The sequence below is a fragment of the Balaenoptera acutorostrata genome, chromosome X, assembly GCF_949987535.1.
Source record: "Balaenoptera acutorostrata chromosome X, mBalAcu1.1, whole genome shotgun sequence".
Classification (NCBI taxonomy): Eukaryota; Metazoa; Chordata; class Mammalia; order Artiodactyla; family Balaenopteridae; genus Balaenoptera; species Balaenoptera acutorostrata.
The window spans coordinates 128,855,567-128,877,461 of record NC_080085.1 but is presented as its reverse complement, the minus strand read 5'-3'; the positions used below and the strand labels follow the sequence as shown (position 1 = coordinate 128,877,461).

General features: G+C 44.1%; 1 long non-coding RNA gene across 6 annotated transcripts in view; it reads right to left on the bottom strand.

Annotated features, from left to right (window-relative positions):
• LOC102999910 (uncharacterized) overlaps positions 1-21,895 on the bottom strand; it is a 187,364-nt gene that overhangs the window by 120,359 nt on the left and 45,110 nt on the right. For 5 of the 6 annotated variants that reach the window (XR_009006617.1, XR_009006614.1, XR_009006611.1 and 2 more), the window contains one exon: positions 11,894-11,941. The exons of the other annotated variant lie outside the window; for it this stretch is intronic. This is a non-coding gene — a long non-coding RNA (uncharacterized LOC102999910). The remainder of the gene's footprint in view (positions 1-11,893; positions 11,942-21,895) is intronic. 6 annotated transcript variants of the gene reach the window in all.

Below are 21,895 nucleotides of genomic sequence, written 5' to 3'. Positions count from 1 at the left end.
AGACCCCATGCTGGGTGTAGGTGCTCTGGCTGGCAGGACCAGCTGAGCCTAGCCTTCCAGCCATCCACCAAGGCACCAGACATATGAGTAAAGCTGTGGTGATGGGCTCACGAGACCAGCCCATCTTCCAGCTAAATACTGTTGAGTGATCTCTGTCAATGACAAGAATCACCCAGCTGAGCCCTGAATGAATTCCTGAATTATGGAATATTGTAAAATGGTTACTGCATCGAGCCACTAAGTTTTGAGGTTGGTTTATTGCATAGCAATACACAAGAGGGACACTGTCTCAGTCACCATGATATCCGTGGTGCTGGCACTGCGTCTGGCACATAGTCGACCTCTAGCCCTCTGGTGCATATTCGTTGACCAAAGGAATGAGTGCTAGAGAGAAGAATAAGAGAAAGGGATACCAGAGGAAGATAAAAATGACTTACAAGTGGCAGTTATTATGCGTTTAGAGAACTTCAGATAAACGAGTATACTTTTCTAAATAATATGGCGCCTACTCCGGGAAGCTAAGCAAAATAGACAGTTAAATTCTCCTGGGGTGGCAGGGGCGATCAGGAAGTAACAACGGAGACTTTATCCCATGTTCCCTACCTTAAAATCCAGCTGTCCAGTGGCTTTCCCTTTATCCCCAGATCTCAGGTTTTTCCAGTTCTCATGATACGGACCTAGTCCAGTTACAATTAATATGCTTTTCCTTCTCTTCACTTATAAGACCTTTGCACTTTCCTGGAAGTGATTAACTCCAAAAAGACAAGCTAGAAACTTGGAGCAAGAGATTAATTACCAAAATGAACACACTTCCAAGTTTGGCTTCAGAACTAGGCCCACCTTGCAAAGTGTACACACAGACTATGCCTCCCATTGGAGATATCTGGACTTTGATTCTAAATGTAACTAGGTTTTACTTCCCTTACTTTTAATTGCCTGAAGTTTAGCCTGAAATTCAATCAGTAGACTATTGTTTTCTGCTTCCTGGGAAGCAAGTCACAGCTGAAAGGACTGCTGGGGGAGAACTGGGTGGGGTTATAAATCTGAATCTTGGCGTGACTTTTATGAATTTTCTTGCCCATTTTACTCACCTCTTTCTGGCTCTGATGTTATCAGTCATTTCCCGAGACAGAGAAAACCCAGACTTCCTTAAAGAGTTCAACTACCTGCTTCAGCAAAATCCGAAATGGGGGGGGGAGACTAGCTGCTCCACAGAAACCCCCCTCCTGTGTTTGTGTCCAAGGAGAGGCACACAAAGAAAACACACTGGCAGGCCGCTTTCATTTCTGCCTTCCTCTAGTTGGCTGAGAAGCAAAGCCTGTGGTGATTCTGGGCAGCCCACCCCAAAGCCAGAATGGACAGGACGCTCTTACAGCCAATGACGACACATTAAGAGAGAATATTAAGCTTCTTCTGATGTAGTCAAAGGCATGAGCTATCCGGCACCAACAAAACAGATGAGGAGCTGTGCAAAGGGCAGACTAGAAAGCAGCCTTATTTTAATTTAATTTTCTCATCAAGTCCAGAGTTTTGCCTGCTCAGCGTTAGTTTCCAAATGGCACACATGTTAAAAGATCAAACCTGGCTTTTTCTACCTACCAGTGAACTCGGAGTCAAGAAACCTGGGCTCTAGTCCTGCCTATGCTATTGACTGACTCTGTTTTTCCAGACCAGCCCCTTCCCCTCTCCTGGGCGTAAGTTCCCTCATCTGCAAAACAAAGAGCATGGACAGACAGTATTTACGGACTGGAAGTGAAAAACGCAGTCAAATGTTCATTATCCAAGACCAGATTCTCATGAGTGTGGATTCTCTGTGGGTCACTTTGCCTTCAACCTTATGGATAGTGCCACTTCTGATGAGTACCTTCCCCGCTTAATTAAGGCTCTGCTGCCATTTCAATATCTTCTTTACTTTGTATTCGGAAATGTCCTTTGAAATCCACACACTTAATGACTCCTATGTTGTAAAGGAAGTCTTAGAGAGCAATGCTTATCTCATTCTAAGAGACCTAACAGATGAGGAGCATATATTCAAATGTAAGCACAAAAGCACAATCACCAAATAATAGGGACTGCATATTAAAATGGCCACTATGTGCCAAGACTTTACATGGATCATTCTAATGCTTACGACAGCAATAAAGGTACCAGCGACAGTTGTTGATGAGGGCCACATGCTGTGCTGGACACTCTGAAATATATACTTTCTGACAGCAAACACTACATAGCACGTACTGCCTGCCAGGCCCTGTTCTAAGTGCTCCACGTATATTAATTTCTTCAATACTCACACCAACTCCACACGGGAGGAGATATTCTTAACCTTGTGCTACAGATGAGGAAACCAAGGCACAGAACGTTTAAGTAACTTGACCAAGGCCACAGAAGTTAATAAGTAACAGAGCTAGGAACCAAATCCAGAAAGTCTAATTCATACAACCCTTCAAGGAAGATAATGTCCTATGCCCATAGGGAGGCTTTCAGCTGTCCATTAACTGACAAATTAACCTCAAAACTCCACTGGCTTAACATTACAACAGTTCGTTCTCATGGAGAGGCTCTATGCTCTTCATGGGCACTTAGGGACTCTGACTGAGGAAGGCTCTGCCACAAGTAGTGCCGCCAGCTGCCACAGCAGGGAGAAGAGAGCACACGGAGATGGCACACGTGCTCTTCTCTGCTTCAGCCGAGAAGTGACACAGGTCGTTTTCCCTCATAGTCATTAAGTATGTGGATTTCAAAGGACATTTCTGAATACAAGGTAAAGAAGATATTGAAATGGCAGCAAAGCCTTAATTAAGCAGGGAAGGTGCTCACACAGTCCCACCTAACTACAAGAGGACTTGGAAGTTAGTCTTTCACACTCCCAGAAGGGAAGAAGCAGATGTTAGTAAACACTAGTAGTGTCTACCACAAGCTGCAGGTATCACAACACCCAACTAAAAGTTCCACTCCATACCTTATGGAAACCAGCATTCTTATAACAGAGAAGAAGAAAATGGCTATTGGACAGGTAACCAACAGTGTTCATCATACACCCTCATCTTAAGATGAAGAACCCGAGACTTAGAGACGTTTAGTAACGCACACAAGGTCATTCAACAAGAAAGTAACAGCCTGAATTTGAACCCTGGTTTGACTCCAAAAGTCTGTATTGTTTTTACTCCAGCAAACTGCCTCACAAAGGAAGAAAGAAAATGTTTCATGATCATCTACCACTCAGGGTTATCCACAGTGGTCCACAAAGTCAGAAGAGAGAACTGGAGCTAAAGCTGGCTATGGACCACCACTGCATCATACAGAAGTGCAGATGTCAGCACTGGAAGGGGCTCTCAGGCAAGAGACCAGACCACCTTTCGCCGCATCAGCACTTTTTCAGATACAGAAACTGTGACCCATCAAGTGAAGTACTTTGTCCACAAGTACCTGGACTATGACGAGATAGGTCTACTATAGCATTTGTGTCAGCCAGGGTCCTGGCAGCAATCAGAGGACACATTCAAAAAGTATAACTGAAGGTGTGGGCAGGGCAAAGGGGACCAAGGGATTGTGCAGCAGGCCCGAACCAGCAGCAGGGAAAAGCTGTTACCATCCTAGTCCTGAAGCGGGAAGGAGAACAGAATCTGGTAAAAACTGAGGCTGTTGGAAAGGGACAACCCAACAGAAGGTGTGGCACAAAATAGAGGAACACCATCATTGCCAAATGTGACCTGGCAGAGAGGGAGCTGGAGAAATAAATATCCAGACCTCTCTTTCCTCCCAACTCTCTAATCCTCCTCCCTCCCCCACTGATACTTCCCATTGGCCAAATCCACTGGAAGCCAAAGGTCAAGGAAGCCTGGGTGATACAGTCCATAGAAGTCCATTTCCAGGGGCCCAGAGCAGGGGAGATAAGGGTAAAAAGGGGATCTGAAGTGTTAAACTGAGACTATACATTATAGCAACTTTCCTTTTTATTTATCGATTCATTTGTTTACTTATTTACCATGTTCAGTGTCAGAAAGTGCTAAATACATTTTAATTCCCGTCAAAATTCAAGTTTGTCTTTGAAATCTGGCAGTGAAAGCATGTCACCTATCCAAGTATAATGCTATTTTTATTTAGAAGATCAAGGGTATATTTTAAGGCCATGTTTAGTTCAGCATGAGGTAAAGAAAACTACATTTTAACCACAGCTTGACTTCTCGTTAAACATGGCAGATTGACCACGTGTGATTATCTCTCTCTCTCTCTCTCTCTCGAAGCCCCATTAAAACAACAGTAAAGAAATTAAAACAAAACAATGAGAGAGAGAGAAAAGAGAAGAGAGAGAGGTGTACAAGTCCACACAAACTAAGAAAACAGGAAAGGAGACCTTAGTGGATGAGAACTGTCAACACATTTTTTGAAGATGGGAAGTCAGTGGAGGAGTGTGTATCAGTTTAGAAGAGTGAAGGAAATGCCAAAGAAAAGTGAGCCAGTTAGCCCCAAGAGAATTCTGGGAAGCCTTAGGACTTAAAAATACCAGGTACCACAGACGTTAGGGGTAAGATACAGGAAAACAGGAATTGAAAATATGTACGTGGAGGAGTAGGTTCCCACATTTCCTTCATCCCATGCAGCTAGCCAGGCAACTGTTCCATCCACCCTTTTTGTGCCCGGGAAACAAAAGCTGTAGTCTCTGAAGACACTGGATCAGACACACTCGGGGCACTAGGAACACTGGGTATAGTAGAGGGTGGGATGAGGCACATGACAGAAAATGGAGGGATTAAGTGAAAGTCTATATATGGAATGGCAGGAACCCAGCCAGCCTACCCCCAATCCCAAAATACGTGCAGGCAGGCTAAAGGATTCTATCCTTGAATAAGTAAAGGTCACTAGAGGAAATTCCCCTGTATACTGACATTTGGATGTCCTCCCACAAAAAGGCAGTCGCTGCCCAATCACTCTACAGTGAAGCCACTAGTTGGCAAGCTCTGCCTTTCCATCCAACACTTCCACTCAGCTTTTGAGGGCTCAACTCTTAAATATGAATTGACAGCCAAAGATCACAAGACATTTGAGGAGAGCCTCTAAAATGAGAGAATAGAAGAAAAGTTTATATGTATTTATATATATTTATATATACAAATGTGTATTTTTATGTATTTCATATATATATATATATATATATAAAGCATGAAAGGACGCTATGAGAAAGAGATAGAAAACAAGGCATTGATGGATATTGAACATATGATAATCAAAATGAAAAAAAGAGTAGGAAGATTAAAATAGGGAAATCTCTCCAAAAGTAGAACATAATAAAGACCAAGAGAGAAAAAGATAAGAAAAGTAGAGGAATAATCACGGAGGTCTAACATCCAAATAATTGAAATTTCAGAAAGAAGAAAGAGGGGAGAAAATTATTAAAGTAATAATACAGGAAAATTTCTCAGATACTAAGGACATGAATTTCCACATTGAAAGGGCAAAAGGAAGGGCCAGAAAAGATGAATGCATAAAGATCTACACCAACTCACATCATCATAAAATTTCTGAATAATATGGGTTAAAAGAAAATCCTAAAAGCTTCTAGAGCTGTATAAGAAAAAAAAAAATCCTATACAGAAGATTAGGAGACAGACTGGCAGCAGACTTTTTTTTTTTTTTTTTTAATTAATTAATTTTATTTATTTATTTATGGCTGTGTTGGGTCTTAGTTTCTGTGCGAGGGCTTCCTCTAGTTGTGGCAAGCGGGGGCCACTCTTCATCGCGGTGCGCGGGCCTCTCACTGTCGTGGCCTCTCTTGTTGCGGAGCACAGGCTCCAGACGCGCAGGCTCAGTAATTATGGCTCACGGGCCCAGCTGCTCTGTGGCATGTGGGATCTTCCCAGACCAGGGCTCGAACCCGTGTCCCCTGCATCGGCAGGCAGATTCTCAACCACTGCGCCACCAGGGAAGCCCGGCAGCAGACTTTTAAATAACAACATTGAAAACTAGGAGACAATGTCTTCAAAATTCTGGGGGGAAAAATCAACCTATAATTTTATATGTAGCTAAACTATCTACTTCATATGATGAATTATATAATTTTGCCTTTAGGAGAATTATATTTCCATGCTCATTGACACCTGGCTTGGCCATAAGATTTGCTTTGGCCAATGAAATGTGAACAGAAGTGACACGTGCCAATTCTGAGCAGCAGCACTGAGAGTCATCACTGGTTTTGTCAGTGCTCTTTTTCTTCTGCTGTGAGAACTGCTTTTCCCAGAAAGGGGCTTCTTCCTCAGCCTGGGTCCAAGAATGAAAAATACCAAGAGAGAGCTGCGGCTGACCCATGAAGAACAGAAGACATGAGTAAGAAAGAACTTGTTGTGTAAACCATTGAGGTTTTAGAATAATTTACCACCACAGCATAACCATTAGTCAGTAAAAAGCTGACTAATACACTTCCCATACGCCTTTACTTAGGAATCTACTAGAGCATGTGCCTCAACAAAACAAGTGAGTAAACCAAAACAGAGGGAGACTTTGGACCCAGAAAATGAGGACTCAAACACATGAAACTGGTGACGGAAAGTCCTAGGATGATACCTGTGCAGCAAGCCTAGAGAGCAACTAGCCCAGACTGAAGCAGGAGGCTGGAACACTCCAGGAAACATTAAAATTGATATATTATCTGATAGTTTTTAGTATTTAGAAAATAATACTGAGAACCATTTGACAAATCTGATGGATGTTGTAGAGAAACTAAGGAATAAATACAAAGAAAACTAGGCAAATAAAAATTAAGCAATTATTGACCCTAGGGAAAATAAAATATTATTTAAAAAAGGACAGGTAAGCTTAATGCATTGGCTTACCAGTGGACAATATTTACAAAGCTATAATAATATAAACATTGAATACCGATTTTGAAGAAATATGCGATTTACTTATATTAGGGCAATAGGGGAGGGAAGATGGAGGGATTCTGGGGCAGTCGTTAGGGCTGTTCACAAATATTCCAGGGCATCTCCTTCCAGGCATGTGGTAGGACTGCCCTTTCTGGCCTTCTTTAAAATTAACTGTGGCGCTATGGTTTCCTTCAATCAATAAAACATGAGGGAAACTGACTTGTGACATAACTGGGCAGAAGCTTTGAGAGCCGGTATGTAGTCACCCTGTTATTTGCAGAGATCATGGAATCAGGTGTTGTGATGGAGACTCCATCAGCCTAGAGGACCAGCGTAAGCCAGAGGTTCCCTAACCACCTAGGGTGAACATGTAGCAGGAGCAAGAAATAAACTTTTGTTGTATAAAGCCACCAGTAATTAGGAGTGGTTTGTTTGCAGCATAAACTAGCCAAGCATGACTACGAGACAACTAGATTCTCATCTACCATTACAGGAAGTCAACAAACAACATCTAAAATAATGAATCAAGTAATCGCAGTAAAAACATATAAAATATGAAGGTAAATACCACAGGCAATAACTAAAACGGTTAAAAAGTGGTTGCTCCAAAGGAGCAGGCTTAAGAGGGAGCAGTGCTGGCCGGATTGATTTTGTTGTCTGTGTTGTTACAAGCCTGATTTTTTAAAAAAAAATATTTGTACTATTACCTTGATAAAAATAATTTTAAACCATTCTATATATGCATATTCGAGTGGGGATCCAGTATAAGGAACAAGATACTGGTAGCAGCAGGGTTGTATGTGAATTTCCTCTCCAGTGCTTAGAATTCCTAACGAAGAAAACAGGGTCTAGCCTACATTGTTTTTAATAGAGAAACTCAATTACCATGAGACCCTTAAGACAGGTCCCTCTAGATTGAACACTGACTCTAGATATTTTGTAGGACTTTTACGCCCAGGATCATAATTCCAAAAGAAGCAATGATAAAAACAGTAGATATGGATGAATGAAGAGTTTTGATTCTAAGTAATCAGGGATACTTAGAATAAGTCGTCAGAAGGACTTGGAGACTGTATTATAAAATCATCATGAAAGTACACGTTTCTCCAAGGGCTGAGGGGAAAAGGGCTCCCTAGGAGCATCTCTGTCACAATAGGACACCTGCCCAAGTGGACCCTGATACCTCGTCCTAGAGATATTTCTTCCTCAGAGAGTTTCCCTGCTCATGTTTAGAGGAATTTGTACTGTGCTTCTGTAAAGGAGCAATACCTCTTACACTCCAATAGTGAATAAGGCAGTGCAGCCTAGGAAAGACCTGTGCATCTCACAGCAAAGTAACACAGAGATGAAGCAAGATGAATGATGGCTCATGGTGAAGCCCTTTTCATCATCCAGAAGAGTCAGGAGACTCACCCAAAATATCCAACTCATCCAAAACATCAGGAGAGAGAAACCTCTAGTGAAAGCTGTGTTTCTATGTGTACTGCCACATCAATCCAACCGTACTGCCTGTTATAACATGGCACCCATTTGGAAGATGGTGTGTTGGGAACAGGGATAGTACTTGTAGCTTTGGACCAGAGAGTAAGTTATATATGCCTGGATCAGGGTGTACTGTCAACAACAGCTCCTATCATGCCCAATGCATTCGTAAATGGCTCCATCTTTGGCTGCTCTTGCAAGCCTAGTCATTTGATCATGTCATGGCTGCTTGTGAACTGGAATCACATAAATGAACCAAATTGGTCCTTTATACCTGAATTGGATGTGAGATGTTCACACTGACTTTTAAGTATGGACTTCCATATGTTCTGGGACATGACAATATTTCAAGATGATAATGAAATCAAACTATAAATTTCTGACTGGGGAGTAGGTGCAAAAGTATCCAGCTCTACTATCCTTCCTTCCCAATCCTTCTTCCAAGACCAAATCTTCTCTCCCCTCCCTAAACTAAAGATACATCACATACATCTCTGACTGATGCAGAGCTGTAGCTCCAAGCCATACTGGATGCTCTAACCTCTGACTCACATGGTCCCTAGGGCTTAGGACCAGTTTTTCAGCGTTAATAGCTTTCTCTTCCACCTCCTGCTAAACTAAACAAAAGTTCTAAGAATGTCGACAAACTTGTTACTTTGATCCAACATCTTGAGTTCAGGGGATTCTAACATGTTCTGAACGCTAAAAATCTCAACTCTTCAAAATCTGACCCAAATCTACCTTCCAGTCTTTTCTCCAGTAGCTTCCTGCCAACATCCACACCTCATTCCACTACGCTAGATTACTTGTGGCTCAGCGAACAACCCATGTATTTCTCTGCTGTCAACCTCTGCTCATGCCAGTGCCTTGACCAGGAATTTTCTACCCCACTCAGAGTGCTACAGCCATTTGTTGATGTATGTCTTTCTCTCCCACTAGACTATGAGACAATCTGAGAGTAGGGACTGTGCCCTTCTCATCTGTGCATTCCTGGCACCCAGCATAGCACGTAGCCCATAAGAGGTACTCGATAAATACGTGTTAAACAAATCTTAAAAGGCACCACAAACCATTCGCTGATTTCTTAAAGTAACAAATGTACCAACTGAAGCATACTACTCCACATGATGCTTCAGAACAGCCGATATCAAGGCTTACATACCCCATATATGAGCTAAAGAGCCTAAACAAACAAACTAACAAACAGTGACCTCAGATCTCAAGAGAAAAAAAAAAAAAGGAAAACCTCACTTCTCAAAATACTACTTCAGTGTGGCCAGAAGACAGGAGGAAGCCTTTCAACTCCAAAAAAAAAAAGGTGCAGTGTATGTTCCTGGGCCCTCCATGTGTTCTGAGCTTGCAGCAAATGACTACTCCAGATAGGATTCTGTTTCTCACCTGGGCACTGAGAAATCAGAAGTCTGGCAGGAGAACAGAGCCATAGTTTTCTTAATTAATAGATCTCTGATGCTCATGGTGTTGAAACAGATGCAGAACAAGAGGAAACAAAACTTCCCCTCTCCCCTCAACACAAAAGAGTGGCCCAGAAGTCCAGGTGGTCCATGACAACAGCGAAGGATAGTCCAGGAGTCAACTAAAAGACCAAACACCAACATTCACTACATGCACAAGGCAGAAATGCTACAACGGTTCCCTCTTACCCCCATGAATTGGTTTGAGGGCTTAAGCACAATACATGTCATTAAGGACTTTTAAAGTAGATATGCTGTGGATAATCTACATAGGATGGAGATCTGGTTACTGTATAGATCAAATGCCACTCGATTTCAGACGTCACCAAAAAGTTTGGTAACATGTACATGTAGCGTAATTTTTAACCAAAAACCTGGAGTTCTGAAAGAAAAATGACACCTCCAAGCCTATATGGAAAGCGGCGGGAGGCAGGGGTAGAGAAAGAAGTATAGGAGAGAGGGGCAGCGTGTTGGTAGCAGTCAATGATTTGTGTAATTGAACTTGTCTGGCCTTCCTAAAGACCTTGACGTAAACCCAGGCACCAGCTGACAGAAGCAATAGCAATTCGAGTCCATTTGCCAGAAATTCTATGGGCAAAGAAAAAACATCACCTTTGGGCTGTAAAGAGGGACTTGGGCACAGTCACTATTAAGAAAACAAAAAAGAGAAAACTATTTTTAAAAAGATACATGACAGTACCTCTTTAATGATCGTAATGTCCTCTGATGAAGGTGGAAGGTATTTGGAAAATAATCAATAACCTTCCCTAATAGTTTTTTCGGGGGGAAATGGTGGTAATCCTTTTGTTGGCTTCTCTTCAGCCATGCACCAGTGACATACGGCAGTTTCAAATTCCTCCCAATGACAATTCACCCTGGAGAGTCTATTTTCACGCTGGACCACAGAGGAAAGAGAAAATTGTCAAAAAGCTAGGGCAGCCAGATTTTGCTAATAAATCTGGACAGTTAGCTGTTTGGTATCGCATAGCATTTTATTTCATAGGAGGCTGGCAGATCCCCTTGTGGCTTCTTCAGTTAATGCTTCCTGGAGAGAGGAGGCAAGAACTGTGAGTGGGCTCACCCCAAGTGAACTGGGGGGTGTCCAGAGTGTCCCATGGATGTATAACCAGACTATGGGATAAGATAGACTATTGCCCATATTCTGCAGCAAAACTTTCATAGCAATAGTGGGGACTCCAAAGATTTCAATGCCAGGAGAGCAGGAAAAGGAGAACGAGCACAGGTCAGATGCAGGCAGAACTTGGAGAGCCACCGAGCTGTCCCCAAGGGGGCTGAGCGGCCCGCCAAGTTACAAAGATCAAAAAACTACGACAAATGCAAGCTGGCTATTTCAGATGGCAGTCTGGTTAGGAAAGGCTGGGCAGCAGTGGCAGTACTAGTCATCAGGCAGGTAGAAGCACCGTGTTCCCACAAGAGTTTACTTGAACTGGACCCTAGCTGGCAGCCAGGTAGCGAGACAGAGCCCAGCACCCCAGAAAAAGGCCTAGCAAAGCCTAGGCTGGATGTCAGAGCCCCAACCAAGCAGGACAGCCTTCAGTGGGTTCCTGGAGCTTGTCCCAGCTTCACCCACACCCTAATGTAAAAAGGGTGACTGCAGACTAATTAGCGCCCACGGGCCTCAGGGGCTCTTCCCAGGCGCACTTAGTACTTGAGTCATCAGACTACTTCCAGATGTTATCTACTGGGCAGCGGTGGGGGTGGGCTGGATTACTACTGGCCTGCCAAGGTCAGTCCTTAATGCTTCAGGCACTGGACGTCACTGAGTCTTCTGGCTGCGACCTTTAGCACCTACCCGTGATCGGGCCCGGGGCAACTAGAGTCTGACAATCAGATGGCAGGTCTGGAATGCAAGGTCTATTTCACCACTGCGCTCTGCCAAGGTCATCAATCCACTGTGCAGGGCATCCAGTGCCATGTAAGGGAATGGAATTCAGCCTTTGATTCAGCAATCCAGGGCATTAGCTCCCATTATATCAATGTCTAAATGATACCAGTAGATAAAATCTAGCATTAACATTTCAGTGTCAGTGGCCTCAGAGAGAGCTCCAACATACGTACCAGATGGATTCACTCTTTTAGATTTAGTTCCCTTCTCTCGGCAAACTCCTGCAACAGCAAAGGAGTAATTACTGCTCAGTGGAATACTGTACAGCGCTAGCCAAAAAATAAAGTCACATCAATTTAAACCAGTAAATATGAATTTTTGGAAGGGAAAAGAATTCTCTTTCCAGAGGCAATTATTTGTCTTTTCAGAAATGTTTGCCAATACAAAACCCTCCTCCCCCGCCTGTGGAACTCCAAAGACGAGAACCACAGGAGGGCATCTTCACCACTGGAAGGGGCTGGAAGGCATTGGGCAGAGGGGCAAAGATGGCTTTACATGGAGCCTTGTGCATTGCTAAGGGGAGCACAACTTAAATCTAAAACTCATATGCAATGGAAAGCACACTCACAAAGGAAAGACAGCAAATGGTAGGATGACCATCATTTTTTTCATGTGGACTCCACTTGACAGACAAAAGATCACTTTCGCGTTCATTATCTCACTAGAGCCACCCAACATCTCTGCAAGGCAGGCGGGGAAAGGACTGTTAGACCCATTTTACAGATGAAGAAGCTGAGGTGTGATAGCAATTTAATGGACTTCACTTCAGACCTGCTTCTGTCCCACAACCGTGGCATCACCTAGGTGGCAGTGGATACAAAATGGCATCCTCATCCCTCCACTGGCCACCTCACCCCAACCACACCAGCTCTTAATTCACTGAGGAAACTGCCTGTATCCTAGGTGTGGAGGCAGCTGTTCAAAGCCCTTTACACCCACATCCAACTGGCTCCCACTGGAGGCCGACAGCTGGTCTAATTGAATTGTCATTAGGCACTAGAGGCAGCACCTCCACCGTATACCTTCGACACAGAAGTCAACAGATGTGTCTCCCTAGCTACTCAAGAGTGTGCTTGGAACAGTTCGCTTGGATTCCCTTTTAAAGCAATAATGGCCCCACCACTACTACTCCCCCACACCACAAAGAGCCAGCAAGGCTTAGTACCCTGAGGACTCATGAACCACTCCCACCCTACCCCCATCCACATGGACATTTAGGAAAACCTTCAACAGCATCGCTCTTACACTGGGGCAACAAGGTCCCTGCCCGAGGCCTCACACTTTACAGGGCCTTGCGTTGGCCCCACTCCAGCCTCACCACTGCCCATAGAGCAAGGAATCTATGGGGCCAAGGGGACTTGCCCACCCAACGTCTATGCTTCCCTCCTCTATGCCACTCTCAAACAACCCAAGACCTTGAAATTCCCTGCCCGTGTGCCCCAAGCCTGTGTTCATGGCCTGGCAATCCTCTTCCCTAGTTTTGCTTTCCTGAGGATGGACCAAACCACAGATGGACACAACCCTAGGCCTGAGAGGTGAACGAGGGCTGGCCACTGAGCAGCTGTTACCCTTCTACCCGGTGATGATGAAGCTTGACCATGTGGGCTACAACAGTACTTCTCAAACTTTAATGTGCTTGTGAATCATCTGGGATCTTATTAAAGTCCACCCCTTGGTTAAGTAGGCCTAGAGTAGGCCCTGAGAGTTGACAGTTCCAATGAGTGCTTGGGTAATGCTGATGCTCTGGGCTGGGGTCCACACTTTGAGGAGCAAGGTTGGTGTCTATAGGCCTGTGTGGAGGGCCCCTCAGGGTAAGAGACAGAGCCAAGAGGTTGGAGAGAAGGGGGAGTTTGCAGTGAGCCTGTATTTTGCGCCCTTGCCCCAGGCCCACCAAAGTTAGGGGTGGCCTTGCCTTTCACCATGTCAAGAAGTATCAAGAGTATGTCAACATCTCTGAGCACCAAAGGAAAACAGTTAAGTGAGACATACCATTTGTCCCTCCTCCAAAGCCCCTACATCCTTCCCACCATCCCCTCCCATGCCAGAAACTGGGAGGCCATCTCCTGGGACCTGTCACAGTGACACATGTCATCAATTTTCAATATCAACCGCCCCCTTCCATGGATGGTCACGTAGTGTTTTACTATGCCACCATAATGTCTGGCTCTCAGAAGTCCGACCTTCCACTTTGCTTACCAGTGGTCGGTGTCAAAGACTGAAGGTGTGGAATTCAAGTAAGCTGGAAACAAAATACTAGATTCTTAAAGACAACACATCTTCTACCAAGCAGTCCCACGTACTCCCTGGCTGAGAGGGAGGGCAGGACACTTTAGGTAGACCTGACCCATCCACACTAACACGTAGTCAAGAAATCATAAAACCTCAGCCTCAGGCACTGGTCCACCAACAAGTTACAGACAATCTATATTCACATTACCGCACCCACATGAGCAAGCCTGGAGTTTTTCCTGTCCTTTATCATTGTAAAGAGACAGGTAAAAACAAAAATAAACACAAAACCACAGAAATATTGTTTAATTGGAATATGCAAATGGGGGAGCAAACCACCAATGCATTCCTGAGGCACAGTTTTCAAAACTTTTTCAACGCGAAGTCACTTCACTCCAATGGTAGTGGTAGCCCGTATAAAACAGATGAAAACAAAACTTCATATGGAGTATGAAATGGGGATGGGCAGCCCAGAGCCCTGTTTACTTGGGACCCATTGACAGATACACATGGAGGCACCCAGGGCAGCTCCTAAAACGTCTAGTGCTCCCAAGTGCTCCCTTTGGAAATGATCACTGAAGCATAAGTCATTTTATTAAGATCAGATCAGACTTTCTTCCTAATCTCACCGATTAGCACTCAGGCACAAGAGAAGCAAAAAAAAAAAAAAAATTTCAGATGAAAGAAGTTACAGCACAGTACACTGGTCCGGGGAGTGGATCACAGAGCTGCCAAATGCTCACTTGAGGAATACAGAGAGCTGGGTTTGAGTCCTAATTCTGCAGTTAACTCACTTCGTGACCTTAAATAAGGCCCTTCCCTTCTCTGAGCCTCAAGACATAGGACCCAGATGGCCTTTGTCCAGCTCTGACACTCTGGGATTTTGTGATTATTTCAGGATTCCATATTTAAGTGAAGATTCACGGTCATATCATCCATCACAGATAGATGCTAGCAGAAAATAAAGGAAACCTTTATGGTGTTCCGCTGGCACAGTTCTGTGCTTTCGTTCGGAAGCGCAAAGCATTTGAATAGCTTATTCTGTTGGAACCACAGCAGAAAAACAAAAAGGAAATTAATCTTGAAGATATCATATATCTGCAATCTTTGACTATCTCTTAGTAAGGCTCCAGCTACTTCTGCACATTGCCAGTCCTTACTGACTTCTGGAAAGAGGGACAGAAGATAGTGTTTGAGTCTTTGCAGGGAGGGAGGTGGTCTTTAGGGTATAAGACCAGGGAGGCAGCGAGCCCATCAGGAAGCATTTGCAGGAGTCTAAATAAGCGATAGAGAGGACCCGAACCAAAGTCATGTCAATGGAGGTGGAAAGGACAGCACAGGTCCAAGTGGCATTCAGGAGGATACACTCACAGGACTGGGTGCTGGGGTTGAGGAGAGAGAGGGAGAATGAATGCCAAGTATTTTACTTGGGTGATGACACGCAGGACAGTGCCATTATCCAAGCTATGACGCTGAGAAGGAAAAAGAGATTTGAGAGGCAAGCTGATGAGTTAAAGGTTGGAACGTTGACTGTGAAATGCCTGTGGATCGTCAGGTGGAAATGTCCAGCATGCCCGTGAGTATACTGTTGTAAAGTCCTACAGGTCTCCGCAGGATCGACCGCAACCACGAGATTGTTCTGGAAGTCCTCAGCATACGGGGTCCCTGCCTCCTTGTAATTTTGCCACATTGTCTCGTTTATTCATTAAAATGTTTAGAGTCCCCTCCCCCAAATATCCAGAGTCCCTACTTACTTTGCTAGGCAAGGGGATATATGGGTGAATAAAAACAGACATGGTCTCTGCTCTCATCTAGCTTGTAGTCTCGCAGTAGAGACAATTAACAAGAAAAAATATATAGTTATCATTTTAAGTTGTGATAAATATTATGAAGGAAACAAATGGGTACAGTGATCAAAAATACCAGAGGGAAGAGGGGGGACCTCTCGAGAAGGCCTTTAAACCAACACTTGAAGGACATTCCTGGACAAGGTAATAGCACATGCCAAGACCTAGAAGCAGCAAGAATTTAGTCGCAAAGCTAGGACACCCACCTAGCTTGGGTTCTGTGGTATGCCTGGAATATTTGCTGCTGTTACTGATGTCTCAAAGATAGTAATAAAGTAGTACAAGAAGGCATGCTCATAAAATTATACCAAAGCCAAAGCACTTGATGCCTGTGACATGGTGTTTAACGATTTGATGTCGTCACTGATGGGACTGGCTGGATACAGATGGTTACATTAGTCAGATGTAATATTAACTTAAACAAAACTTTAAATAAAATTGTCACGGAACTCTGTATTCCATTACTAATAGCTCTGATTGCCTCAAATCATGCCAGCATGTGGAAGTCGCGCTCTGGGCAAAGTCACCATTCTGTATGATTTCAGTCAAACACTGTTATTGAGGAAGCAATACTTAAAATAACGTTCCTTTTAATGATTAAATAGAGGGTTGGCACAAACTACAGAACAGAAAAAAAAAAAGATTCGATATAGCCACTGGGGAAGGGATAAGTAGGCTGTGTTTTGCAATTCCTTCCTGGTGGGTTTACAATTATTCCACAGCATGACAGCTAAAATGCCTAAGAAATCGCTTACCTGAACCTCAGTAATAATTAGTTTTCTATCCTTTGTATGTTCACCATGAGTTCTGTTGACCTCGCCATATGGAAAGTCTGAGTTTACCCATTTACAGTTCAAGTATTCATTCCTTGCAGGCAAGCAAAAGTGTGCTGGGGGGTGAACAGTGCCTGGCCAGCAGTGTGTGTTTTAACTAGGATGTTTAAGATGCATCAGATGAATAATTAATGTATAAATCTTAGCTGGCTGGGTAAGAAAATGAAAACAAGCTTTATTGGGTATAGACATAGATTTAGCTCAAGTCTTTTTGCTTTTAAGATGAGATGTCAAAAAAGGCAAAAGATGGACTCCTCTTTGTAGTGCAATTAAAAGGGAAACAAACTGTGTTAATGTGTTTTGCTTGTGATTTGGCTGAAAACTGCGGTGCTTCAGTATTACAATTTAGGTGCGGGACAGCATGCCAGTGAAGAACTCACCGGTGCTCATCAACTACTCACCATTCCCTCGTTTGTAAAACCATTCAGAAATGTGTGGTCTGCCTGCAGTAAGGTATAACTAAAGCTATTCTTTGTAATTAAGGGCTATTTTTAAATTTACATTTTAAAGTCCACTGGCAGCCCTCATGTCTTTTGTCTCACGAGGGTGGGATCGACAGGGTGGGCCGTTCAGAAAAGGCCCTCAATCTAACCCCAGCCCTCAGCAAAGGAGCCATGTGTGATTCTGGCAAAAGACTAAAGGGCTCCAGCCTGCTGGTGGTGTTTGCGTCACTAGGGGGCTATCAGCCCCATCAGAGTCCCTGGAACACAGCGGCCCTCTGCTGTAACACAATACATAAGCTATTGCATCTGCAGAACTCTGTGCAGCTTGCTTTGTGCTATTTCCACAAATGCTAAATAGCCCAACAGAACACAGACTTTCTTCAACACTCCTGGCTCTGGCAAACAAGCTGGGGAAAGGATTTGACTATATAGAGTTCGATTTTGACTCTTGGGGTTTCCAGAGGTTCAGCTCAGATGTAGTGCTGAGGGTGTGTTTCTTTCCCTCAAGTCAAACAAGCTGAATGCCAAAGGCCACAGAATTGTTTTCCGTGCTTTAGAACTCAGAAGTGATGGGTGAACTGTACGTCTCTACCTCCTTGAGCCTCACTTTATATACAGGGAAACTGAGGCTCTGAAAGATTAGATGACTTGCCTAAGGTTTCCTGGCCAATTAGTGGCAGAGGACTGGCTAAAACCTGAGCTTTGTCCTCTCCCGGCGGGCCTCTTGCCAGCACACTCCATCACCCCCTAAAGCCAGCCTGCGAGAAAGTGTCCAGGCAGTGTGTCATGTGCAGTAATTTACTGGAATAGAGGGGTATCTATGAGGGGTGAGTGAACGTAAACTCTAAGGCTCTTACAGAACAGCCTGGCTATTGAGCTGCTCAGCCTCCATCTGTGGTCAGACCAAAGCTTAACACCTTGCTGGGTCACCATGGCCCAAGCAGGGTTTGACTGGCTTAGACTTGAACTATGCTCCACTGTTCCTCGTATCTGTTACCCCTAACTCTGACCCATCTTCTTGTGGTTTGGCTTGTGACCTAATACTCCTTGGCTCCCCACTTTGGCTTGTTCATAGATTTTCTCTCTTTCTCCCAACTTCCATCCCACCATATTCCGTTCTTCAATCCTCCACCCCTCCTGCTGCCCCGCCTGGCCCTGTCATCTCAGGATTTGAAGTCCAGGCCACCACAGACAGAGTCCTCCCTCTCTCTTGGCCCAGCAGTCCCCGTGGATGAGCACTGCGGGCAGGGAGTGAGGTGGCGGAGGCAAGGGTTATTTGAACACTCACTTTTTCAAAAGATCAACTAGAAGCTTCTCTCCACCACCCCTTGGCATAGCTACAGTGCAACGAAAAAGGGTAATCGAAAGCTGACCCAGGGCCTTGCAAAGATCATGAAGGCCCTGCCGAATGAAAAGATGAAATTAGGATCCACCCACAATTAGGACTGAATGCATTTTCTTACATTCTTGGTTTTTTTAAATTGTTCACCTCTATATGGTTTATAGTAGCATTTTCCTAGCTAGAATATTTGCTAGGTGTGAAATTACTATTATTTGGGACAATTGTTTTGGTGATGTTTTTAAAAGAGCCAGGAAGTCACCTAAACTATCAGAAAGATAACTCCTCATCAAACGGCTTGGGTGGAGACCTTTCATTTAGAGAAATAATCTCTGTGTAGAGAAAGTTAGCAAGAAAATTCGGCCTCATTAGCAAATGTGTGTTACACTAGTGACTGGCAATAAAATAAATACATAAAACTATAATTCAGGTCAAACTATTGCTAAATTTGTGATAATTTAATCATGGGTTGGCATATTTTACCTTTCCTCTATCTATTAAAAAAAACAGCAACAATGGGTTTCTGAGTAAATTAAGAGTATAAACATGAGCTCTTAGGGGATGTTTAACCCAGTTCAGAGAACAACTTGTTTCCAAGCTCTCTGACAACATTCATTTGCATATAAATAATTAGTGTGCTGATTTCAAATGATCTTTACCTATTCATTGGAGCATACTCCATCAAGACCTCTACTTGGCAATGTTTTGCTTGCTGTTTATAATATCATTTCTGCTTGCAAGTAATAAAGATCAATCATTTTAAAGGAACGTATAATTCGGAATTGTCTCGACATCAGAATGCCCACCCCTCCCCCCTCCGCCCTCCGCCCCTCGCCCGCCCTGTCTACGTTAGGGAGGCCCAACGACACTACACAGACACACTTCAGCGTCCACCAAACCCTCATTAAAGAGCATTAGAATAAAAATGTCTATAAATGCCCCATGCGATAAGACCTGAAGCAGTTTACCTGGTTATTAGGGGTATATAAACCAAGACTCCACTTAGGAGCCAAAACACCCAGGGCTTTAAGAGATTTTAAAGAAAAAGAAACAACCATGTGTACCTGTGTTACTCTTACAATTAGAAAACAATCTAAGTCGTGTAAAAGTTTTCGGAGGAAGGGTAAAGAAGTATATTCGTAACTCAAACACTACCTGAGCAACAGCACCCCTGGCGACAAAACTCTCAACGGAAGCCCTAGCAACCCAGCTTCTCTTTAAAGACCTCCAGAGCCTCAGAGCTTCCCACCTCCCAAAGCTCTTCCCATCATCCAAAGGCTCAAGGCATTAGACCGCCTTTCCTTACATTGGGCCAAAATCTGCCTCCCTGTAATTCCTACACATTGGTCCAAATATCTTGGGGGGGGGGGACTAATGTTTTCTATGGTTCTCTACATGGCATTTTTCACATACATGTTCTCAGTGGACCTTCTCAATAATCCTGTGAGGCAGACATTCCTACGACTTTTATCTTTTTTTTTTAAACTATGTGATGCATAGCAGTGTTTTGGGTTTTTTTGTTTGGTTTTTGTGTTTTTTAAAAAAAATATTTATTCATTTATTTTTTTGGCTGTGCTGGGTCTTCATTGCGGCGTGCGGGATCTTCGTTGTGGCATGCGGGATCTAGTTCCCCAACCAGGGATCGAACCTGGGCCCCCTGAGTTGGGAGCGTGGAGTCTTAACCACTGGACCATCAGGGAAGTCCCTACGACTCTTGTCTTATAGGTGAAGACCTAGAGGCTGAGAGAGACTCAATTCTGCACAGAGTGGCGAAGTGGCAGGGGCAGGGCTTCAACTCAGCTTCCCTAAATCCACCTTTTATGCCATTTTCATTACTCTGCCTTGTCTTGCTGAAACAGTTAAAAAAAAAAAAAGCTTCTGCTTCCCCATGAGAACAACCCTTGAAGGCAGAAAGGGGTAGAATAATTGAAGGTGTACTCTCCATGCAGTCTCCCTGAGAGATCTCTGCTACTCACGTGGCTTTAAATCCCCCATACAGAGGGGCCCTGATCCGCTTCTAGCCCTGAGTTCCAGGACACAGTAGCGGCCCTCCCATCTGGATGTCTCACAGCACCTCAAATCCAGCAGGTTCCAAGCTGAACTGATCAACTGCTCCTCATTGTCTCTCCGCCCTCCACTCCTGATCTTGGTCAGAAATAGCACACTCTGCCCAGGCAGCCATGCCAGAAACCTGGAGAATTATACTAGACACTTCTTTCTCCCTCGCCAGCACCCTTGCCCCAACATCATAAGGATTCCAAGACTTTGAAATCTCTTTTGATCTGCCTCTTCCTCTCTATCCCCACTGCTACTGCCCTATTCCATTCACCATGAAATTTCAGTTCGACAAATTCAACAGACTCCTAATGGTCTCTGTGCTTCCAGTAGCAGCCCTCTCAAATCCGCCCGCCTCCAGGTAGATCACCACCAGAGGGATCCAATATGACGATCTACGTCCCTCCCCTGCTACCAACCTGCCAATGGCTTCCTGTTGCCTCCAGAAGGGACTGTCAAACCCAGCTGATCAAGAAGATCACTGGGAATGTAGATGGGACATCTTTATATTTTTTAAGTTCCCCAGGTGATTTGAATGAGTCAGCAAAGTTGGGAAGTAATGGCGTGAGAGGCAAAGTTGACACCCTCAATGATCTGATTCCTGCCTACCTCTCTAGTCACCATTCCTGCCACTTTACCCTCAGCAATGAACATTCCAGTGATCTCAGAAACATACCATGCTGGCTCATACCTCTGTCCCCCATTGAAACTGATCTCTCAGCCTATAATGTTCTTTCTACCTTTGGCCAACCTCTAGTGAACCTTCAAAACTGAACTGAGGTGTCAATTCTTCAAGAAGTCTTTCGTGACCTCATCAGAGTGGATTAGCCGTGCCTCCTCTGTAACCCCCATCACACTGCACAGAGTTCTCTATCATAGCACTTAGCACATTGTGTTGAAATTATTTCCTGTGTGTCTGACTCCCTGGCAAGCCTAAAAGCTCCTCAAAACCAAGGACCATGTTTATCCATCACTGGCAAATGCCTGTCATGTGACAGGTGCTCAGTAAATGTCAACCTGAAATGAGCTTGATTTCAAGCGAGGCTCTACACTGACTAACTGGAGATTTGGATTTTAGGAAACTCAGTTCACCTGCTTGGGCCTCAGCTCCCACATCCATAAAATAGGATAATAAATCCCCAGTTTCATTCATACGCCAAACATGTGAATGTCCACTAAGTGCCAGGTACTGGGTTATGTGAAGGTTGAACCAATCAGTTAGATTTTTGTAAACTGTTACACAATATTGCAAAAATATTTCTGCAATTTTAGCTTTTGCTTAGTCTCTCTGGACCAGAAATAACAATTTCATTCCATAAAACCAAAGTCTACTAAGCTGTAGTTTCCATTAGGCTCACCAAGGTGTCAGGGTAAAGTCACTCAGCCCAGAGGGAAGGGCGCTGGCCTAACTGAGATTGGAGGTGCAGCC